The sequence below is a fragment of the Amblyomma maculatum genome, unplaced genomic scaffold, assembly GCF_055883805.1.
Source record: "Amblyomma maculatum isolate TAMU_Amacu unplaced genomic scaffold, ASM5588380v1 scaffold_12, whole genome shotgun sequence".
NCBI classification, from domain to species: Eukaryota; Metazoa; Arthropoda; class Arachnida; order Ixodida; family Ixodidae; genus Amblyomma; species Amblyomma maculatum.
This window is the reverse complement of record NW_028146737.1, coordinates 646,071-654,680: the sequence shown is the minus strand read 5'-3', so window position 1 is coordinate 654,680 and position 8,610 is coordinate 646,071. Positions and strand designations below refer to the sequence as shown.

The window sequence follows — 8,610 nt, the reverse complement described above, 5'->3', positions numbered from 1 at the left end:
CGGTCTTGCTGAAAGGCGCGTTATTTGAATACTAGCATGCGCTGCGTCCTTCCCTGCCCTTTTGGCGCATTATTTTGGTTTTACACGGTCTGCTAGTGTTTCTATTTATGCTCAGCATGCATAACAACATGAAAAATAGATTCCCAGTTCACTAAATTGGCCATCAACGCAGCTGCGCCACAGCCTTTGCAAAACAGTATTGCAGAAAAGACGCCAAGTGCTTTGTGAAATGAACATTTATTTTGCTGCATATAAAACATACAAGAGACGCAACACATGTAGGCGGATGCATTGACAAAACTTTGCACACATAAGGCGATGTGCAAAATACAGAAAAATAAAAATACACAAGGCGAGAAACAGCACTTCGGTAGCGACAAAAAATAGCATAACGTTTATTTCCAAAATATGGCAAATGATATGTAACAAAACAGGCATTATACATAAACTACACAGTCTCAGTCCCGGCTACCTTAGAAAGGGTAACTTGTATTGTTCAGGGCAGAGAGTACTGACACTTGGGGGGAATGCCACTCCGTTCACTCGTCGCATCTGCCGCGCTTCGGCTGCAGTCCGTGGGTCCATTCAGTGCTGTTGGAAAAGGAATGAACATGATGCAGAAGGTTGCAATGAAATGTAAGGCCACTGCACCACGCACACAATTGCATGTGGGTGCGTACTGAAGACTTGGTGAGCAGCAGTTATGGTCCAGAACAGAAAAGCTGTGATTCGTAAAATTGATACAAAAGCTACTGTTGCAACGTAGAGGTCAGGAAATGCAGGCTAACCGAACCTATCTGAAAATGCATTTCTACAGTGAGTGAAATAACAGCCACTAAATTAACAACATTCCTCAAGAGCACTGAACAGCTGGAGCAATGAAGCTTGCTGCATTATAAAACATTTCTCACTTTAACGTTGTCACGTTACATGCAACGCGACACCACGCAAAACTAGCTGTTCGCAAAACCGCGACCGGCGGGCACGCCATGTTGGCTTTTCTTCATACGCGACTTTGTGAAGCGCAGAACACCGTGCTGAGCTAAACTGCCCGAAATGTCTCGCAGTTTGACAAGAATGAAACATTTCACACCTTGCGGTTGCCCTGTTAAACGCGACGCCACGCAAAACTAGCCGTTCGCAAAATCGCCATGTCACGTCACCGCGGCGGTCAGCACGCCTTGTCATGCCTGTTAGCTTGCCCTTCACTTGCGACTTTGTGAAGCGCAGTCGCCGCCGTACTGAGCTAAACTGCCTGAAATACTGCACAGTTTGACAACAAAGTCCCGGCCGGCATGGCCAGCGTAAACTGCTTGAAAGGCAGCGTAGTTAAGCAAAACACGTTGCTCACCTTGCCATCGTTCCAAACCGCTGTCGTTCCGCGCAGCAGCCCACAAGAGGTCTGTGCCGCACAAGCGCGGCGAGGCACGAGCACACAACCGCTCCCCTCGACAACTTCTTGTCTCCTAGCGCTCCGTCGGGCTACCGCTGCAGCGAGTGCCGTCGCGCGCGCGTCCGCGCATTGGTGCCGCCATTCATCAATCGACGGCAGCGCAATAAGTCGCGCGTCATTTTCTGGGACCAGTTTTCGCCGAGTGACCGCTCTTTACCAATCAATTTCTCTATGGCGAAGCCTTCAAAACTGTATTTGTTGTTTTTTTAACAGCCGCCGGCATTCAGGCTTATCACTCTGATTCTGGACCGCGTATCAGTTCCGTAAACTTTGCTTGTTATTGCTCGATGTCGCGAGTCACACCTTTATCAGTTTCGTTGCAGCACAAGATGCACCGAGATCTGTCTCGAAGGTTCCGCCGCTCGGGTGTCTTTCCACAATGTTCCAGCCCGTGCTGGTAGCTGTTTGCGACGGTATCTAGATTGTTCTGGGCAGCCTTTAAATTGAGCGTTGATGAGTGTGACGGACATTCTTTGTTCGACGATCGACCAGCACGTTTGTTGCTATCGCCGCCGCCGAGTTGCTTAGTTCTTTTGCGGTTGCAAGTCAGCCCAATAAAGAGGTAATTTAAGTACCATCAAGCCTGTGCCTTCATTTGTGTCAGCGACCCTGGTCACCACCACGTTACAATATTGAGGAAGGAATTAGACAACTCTGTAACACTAAATTTTATAAACACCTAAAAGCGGACCCCACTCTAAAGCATCAAAACTTCTTACAGGGACTCTAGATGAGCTCGCAAAAAGTGGGGACATCTTCTGCGATTATGCAAAGCCCTGACCGCATCACACCCGTCGCCGGGCCGATTCTACATGCTTCCGAAAATTCATAGAAGGGTTAACCCTGGCCGCCCTATAGTATCCGGCATCGGCACAATCACAGAACCAATCTCCAGTTACATTGACACATTAATTGGACACATACCTGAAACACACCTATCCCACATACATGACACCAACCACTTCCTTCGCGAAATAGCAAGGGTAAATCGTCCTCAGGGGGCCTTCCTTGTAACCTTAGATGTAGTCTCTCTATATACAAATATCCCGCATTCCGACAGAATCAAAGCTCTAATTGAGGCCTATAATCAGAATAGTGAGGAAGGATCCCAACTCCAGAAGTCCTAGAGGTATTGACGAAACTAGTTCTAGAATACAACAAATTTGAATTCGACAATGAACACTACTTACAAATTAACGACACCGCCATGGGTACAAAAATGGCCCCTACTTATGCTAACATCTTCATGCATAGCATTGAATTTGAATTTTTACTTACTTCCCCTATTAAGCACATCCTATACAAATGCTGCTTGGATGATATTTTCTTAGTTTGGACTGACACAGAACAATCACTCCTACATTTCATTGAAAACTTCAATCTCCTCCATCCTAGCATATCCTTCACGCACACATATTCCCAAAACAAAATTAACTTTGAAGACGTTGAAATTGCGGTTTATGAAGGTTCGCTCACCACTAGCGTATACAGAAAACCCCCGGTCCGACAACAATACGCACAAAGCTGTCGTCCTTATCACTCAAAAACAAGCATTCCGTATTCTCAGGCTCATCGATTCAAAAGAATTTGTTCCCAATATCAGGACTTCGCACCAAACGCAAAACGTATGCGGAAAGTCCTGACTAAACAACGATACCCGCCAGATATTGTTGACGACGCCATAAAAAAGGCATATGAACTCAACCGAGAGGAAATACTGGAGGGACGTCCACGAAAGGAAAACATAGACCGTCGAACAAGCCTGGTACTCCCTACACGAGTAACCCCCCCAACGTGAACAGAATCCTAAAGAAACATTTCAACGTTCTAGAACAGAGCGATCGTCTCTCCAATACTTTCACGACTCCTCCCCAGGTTCTCTACAGACGACCGAAAAACATTCGCAACATCCTAGTCCACTGAAAAATAGGTAATAACCCGCGGTTGGGGTGCCCTCCTTGAGGAAAGAGTAGATTCCGGGTGTGCAGGCACATGCAGACATCAAGCTGCGCAACAAGCACAACGTCAAATTTTAAGTGGAGAATAGATGGTAACTTTGATTGCGATGCCTCAAACGTAATGTATCTCCTAGAATGCAATGTATGCCGAATGCAGTATATTGGCCAGACAGCTGCCCCTATACGAATGCGGTTTAATTATCACCGTGCCGATGTCCGCTCTCTGCCCAACCTTCCTTTTTCAAAACATATCAACCAGAAACAGCACTCATTCGACTCAGTCAAACTAACAGTTCTTCAGCGGGGATTCAATAATACATGGAACGGGAGCAGCGTGAGTCATACTTTATGTATAAGTTTAGAACACTTAATACTGGGATAAATGAAAACAATAGGGCAATGTCGTCATTACGAGCCCAGCAAGTTTAATGCTAAGCACATATATCAATCATTATCCCTTGACAGTTTTCCTCGGGTTTTTTTTTTATTTTCCCCCCTCTTTTTTTCCCCCCGCTTGTTTGATACCCTCCACATCAAACTTCTCGTAAAAACCTTCATGCTTGGCGCTCACACCTTTAAGCGAAAACCTGAAAGTATCTCACCATTGTACTGTCCCACATATATTTTTTTTTATTTTCTTTCTTTGAGGTTCATCTCTCGTCGAGAGTTGCTTACCGCTGTAAGCAGGCTCGAACTTTACTCGCAGCTGTATAAAGCAATTTTGCACTTTTTCCTTTTTTTCCTTCCTTCACTTTTTTTCCTTCACTTCTTTAGTTCAGCGCACGAAAGTAGGACGTGGTTTATTGTTAGTTCACCTCCGCATCTTTCACAGAGAGGTCTTTCGTCTTTCTTTAGAATGAAGCTGTTTGTCAGAAGGGTGTGTTCGATGCCAAGGCGACATAAAATGACTTCGATGAAGCGTTTTTGGTGACTGCGCGATTTCCATTCTTCAACGATCTACTTGACAAGGTGCAATTTATTATTTATTTCGTTGTTCCATGAGCTCTGCCATTTTGCTCTCAGTTTTCTCTTTACAACTTTTAGAACATCTTTATGTGGTATGTAGACTGGCTGTATTTTAGTATGACGGGCTGCTGCAGCACATGCATCAGCTCTTATTTGCCGCTGATTCTAACGTTGCTTGGTACCCAACAGAGTTTAATTTTATGCCCCTGTGTTCTGCGGCGATTATATTATGATGTTTCCGATTAAAGGTTCTGTAGCATTTCTAAGATTTAATGCTGTGATAACGCTGAAAGTATCGGTAAGGTAAATCCATGAACAACAAGAGCAACGATACATCAATAAAATCAAAAAGAAAATCTCAACAGTCTGGTTATAACTTGGCTAATAAAAATGCTTTTTACATTTATTTATTTATCCCCAGGGCCCAAGAGCATTACAGAGGAGAGTGGGGGTGAACACAAAAAATTAAAAACCCAATACAGTAAAAAATAACACAAAAATAAATTGTCATTATACAGTAAATGATAACGACTGCGCAACAAGATAGAAAAATACAAAATCAACAGCAACGCAGCCAAGCATAGATGTTTAACAAGAAAAAGCACCGAAAAACGGCAGCAAGAGTATGTTAAACACTGGAGCAAAAAAGGTTAGTAACAGCTGTACGTAAATAAACGGCATCTGTAATTTCGGCAATAGCACAAGGAAGGCGATTCTAACTTAGAAGTGTCTGGAATGAAGGAGTCATGGCAGTATTTGGTGCGACATAATGGATTTCCTACTTTGTGACGGTGATCAATGCGTGAAGAAGTGTAGGACGGTTGCGTTAGAAGTTTCTGTCTGACATATCTATTATAGGAAAAAATCTTATGAAACAAACTTAGCCGAAATAATTTTCTGCGTTCTGTTAGAAGAGGCAATGAAAGGGAAGATTTCATGAGAGTCACGCTAGAAGTGCGATAATAGCTAGACAATAAAAAGGAATATGCGCGATTCTGCACACTTTCTAGTTCAGTAATGAGTAAAACGACGCTTGGGTCCCAGACAGAAGCTGCAAACTCCAGTTTTGGACCAACAAATTTTTGTAAAGGAGAAGTTTTAGCGCGCTAGGACAAAATGAAAAGTTTCTTCTGAAGTAGCCAAGAGTTTGGTTAGCATTATTAACTACGTGACGAACATGCCATTTCCATGATAAGTTATTAGTTATGTGAACACCTAAATATTTCTATGAAGAGACAGATTAAAGAGGACCAGTGTTGAGGTAGTACGAAGGGGCTGATGTGCTAACTCGAGTGGCACGCGTATGTTTACACATTTTTGTGTTAAGCTTCATATTCCAGCGCTGACAACATTCAGAAATTCTGCTAAATCGGATTGTAATATAGAGACGTCATGACCATTGTTAATTTTACGATAGATAACACAATCATCCGCAAAGAGAGAAATTGATTAAATAAGGTTTACCGGAAAGTCATTTATGTATGAGGAAAAGCAAGGGTCCCAAGCCTGAACCTTGCGGCACACCTGAATCAACTCGGGAAAACTTAGAGTCGGTATTATTTGCTGTAACGAACTGAGATTGATTAGCAAGAAAAGAGTGAAGCCATGAAAGCATCTAAGTTCAATCTGCCTAGTTTAAAGAGAAGTAATTCATGTGAGACTTTATCAAAAGCTTTACAAAACTCCCGGCATATGCAGTCTGCCAACGAACCACCGTCAACAATGCAATGGAGGTCATGAGTGAAACATAGAAGCTGGGTCTCACAGGAGAATGTTTTTCGAAAACCATCCTGAAAATTACTGAAAAAAGAATTAGTTAAAAAAATGTAGCATGATGAGAGAAGATGACCTATTCCATGATCTTGCATGGTATGCAGGTGAGCGAACGGGACGATGGTTTTTAGGACAGTGTTTATCGCCAGACTTATGCAGAGGAATTACTTTTCCAACCTTGCAGTCATCGGGTAGGCAGCCTGTAACAAGCGACTGCTCAAAAGGTTTAGACAGGACATTGGATGAGTACGCCTTTGTATTTAACAAAAATTTCGAATTTATGTGGTCCTTTTGTATGTTGTATTTTCACATTTAGTTCTGTACATCCAGCATGTATGATCCGGATACAAGTGTATTTCAATGTCGAGGAACCTAATAGTGGAGTTCTGCATTTCATGCGTAAATTCTAAACCTGCGAACACCGTTCTAAATTGCAGTAATACAGGACGAATATCAAGCGACTTGATCCTACGGTAGGGCAAACACAGTAGAAAGTCATCCACATACCGGAAACATTATACAAACCCAAAGGCTCTAGCTCATTTCTCAGCGCATGGTCGCATTTCGCCATGTACAGATTAGAAACCCTATGCAGATCCCGTCTCGTTGGCCCTACACTATGCCATCATGCTCGACAAACAAAGAAGTCATGTACAAACACAGTAATTCCAAAATTCCACACTGCTTCTTAAATTTCATAACCCCATGTTAGTCTATGCACTACTACTCTGCTGTGAGTGCGGCTTTCTGCAGAATGTTATAATACATTCCTTTAACATCGATGCATAGGCATCCTGCAGGTTCATTTTGCTTGAAAAAATGCAATAATATCCTCCAACCCTGGCACCATGAAAGGGTCATTGATGGGGAACGCGGACAGGTGTGCCTGAAGATACTTGGCTACATGCCTTTGCCACGTGCTCCGGTCCTCGACGATCATTCGGAACGGCGACTCTTCCTTGTGAGTCTTCAAGGCAAATAATGGTCTCAGTGAAAGCTGAGTACTTCCTTTCATCTCAATCTTTCGCTTATCAAGACCCATACATCCACAACTCTTCGCCAACCCCCAAGCATACCTGGTTGAGGTGCTCCTCACAGAGGTCCGTTGCCTCGAAATTACTGTTGATGGCTTCCAGAGCTTTCCAGTCCTAGTCATCCTTCTTCATGACCACGAATCTAGGTGTCTTGTCTGATAGCAACCGAGTAAGATTCCTCTGGTTCAAGGAAGACACTGTTTTTCCCTCGGCGCACCCTCTATTCCTTGGAGTTTAGTGTTTCAGGATGCACTCCAGTCCTTCAGACACATGCGAGTCCTTCTAGTTAGCTGGCACCCGGTCCACGACGACTGCGTGCACCAAGATGATCAGCTGCAGAGGCTTCATGTGCTGCTGCGATGCTAACTTGGGGCCTTTTTCCAAAGTGATGGTCACAATGCCTGGTAGCTGGCAGTCTTAAAGGTTGACCCAAACGAATTATTGCTGTTTTGTTTTATCTCTGCGTGGTAGCTTTTCGAGGGCTATATCCCATGGTTGCTGTCCGCTTTGCTCGGCCAAGTTCAGGAAGTACCTTCTCATGAGACGGGATGGGATGATAAAATTGGAGAGCAATAATGGAATATAGCTCTAGGAAATACTACCACACAAGAGAAAAGGAAACGGCAATGATGCGTTTGGGTCAAACTTTCAGACTACCAGCTACAAATCATAGTGACCAAGACTCTGGATAAAGGCCCACAGTTCGCCTCGCAGCCACACATGAAGCCTCCGCAGCTGATCAGCATGGTGCACACAGAAGCTGATCGGGTGCCAGCTAACCAGAAGGACTGTCGTGTGTCTGGAGGACTGCAGTGCATCCTGAAATACTCAAGACCAAAGAATAGAGGATGCGCCAAGGGCAAAACAATGTCGTCTTGAGGCAGAGGAACCTTAGACTCTTGTTATCAGACAAGATAGCAAGATTCGTGGTCATGAACAAGGGTGACTATGACCGGAAAGCTCTGGAAGCCATCAACAGTCATTTCAAGGCAACGGACCTCTGTGAGGAGCGCTTCAACCAGGTATGCTTGGGGGTGGCAAAGAATTGTGGACGTACGGGTCTTGATAAGCTAAGGATTGAGGTGAAAGGAAGTCGTGAGCTTTCACTGAGACCATTATTTGCCGTGAAGACTCGCAGAGAAGAGTCTCCATTCCGAATGATCGTCGAGAAACGGGGCACATGGCAAATACATGTAGCCAAGTATCTTCAGGCACACCTATCCGCGATCCCCATCAATGACCCGTTCATGGTGCCAGGTTCGAAGGAAATTATTGCATTTTTCAAGCGAAATGATCCTGTAGGATGCCTATCCATCGATGTTAGACATGTTTTATAACATTCCGCAGAAAGCTGCACTCACAGCACAAGAGGAGTGCGTAGACAAATATGGGGTTTTAAAATTTGAGAAGCAGTGTTTAAGTAGTG

General features: G+C 44.1%; 1 long non-coding RNA gene across 1 annotated transcript; it reads right to left on the bottom strand.

Annotated features, from left to right (window-relative positions):
• Positions 1 to 373: 373 nt before the first annotated feature.
• LOC146172625 (uncharacterized) lies at positions 374 to 1,858 on the bottom strand. The gene is made up of 2 exons (XR_014702430.1): positions 1,352 to 1,858; positions 374 to 591 (listed from the first exon to the last, which is right to left on the bottom strand). It is a non-coding gene; the product is annotated as an uncharacterized LOC146172625 (long non-coding RNA).
• Between the last annotated feature and the right edge of the window lie 6,752 nt (positions 1,859 to 8,610).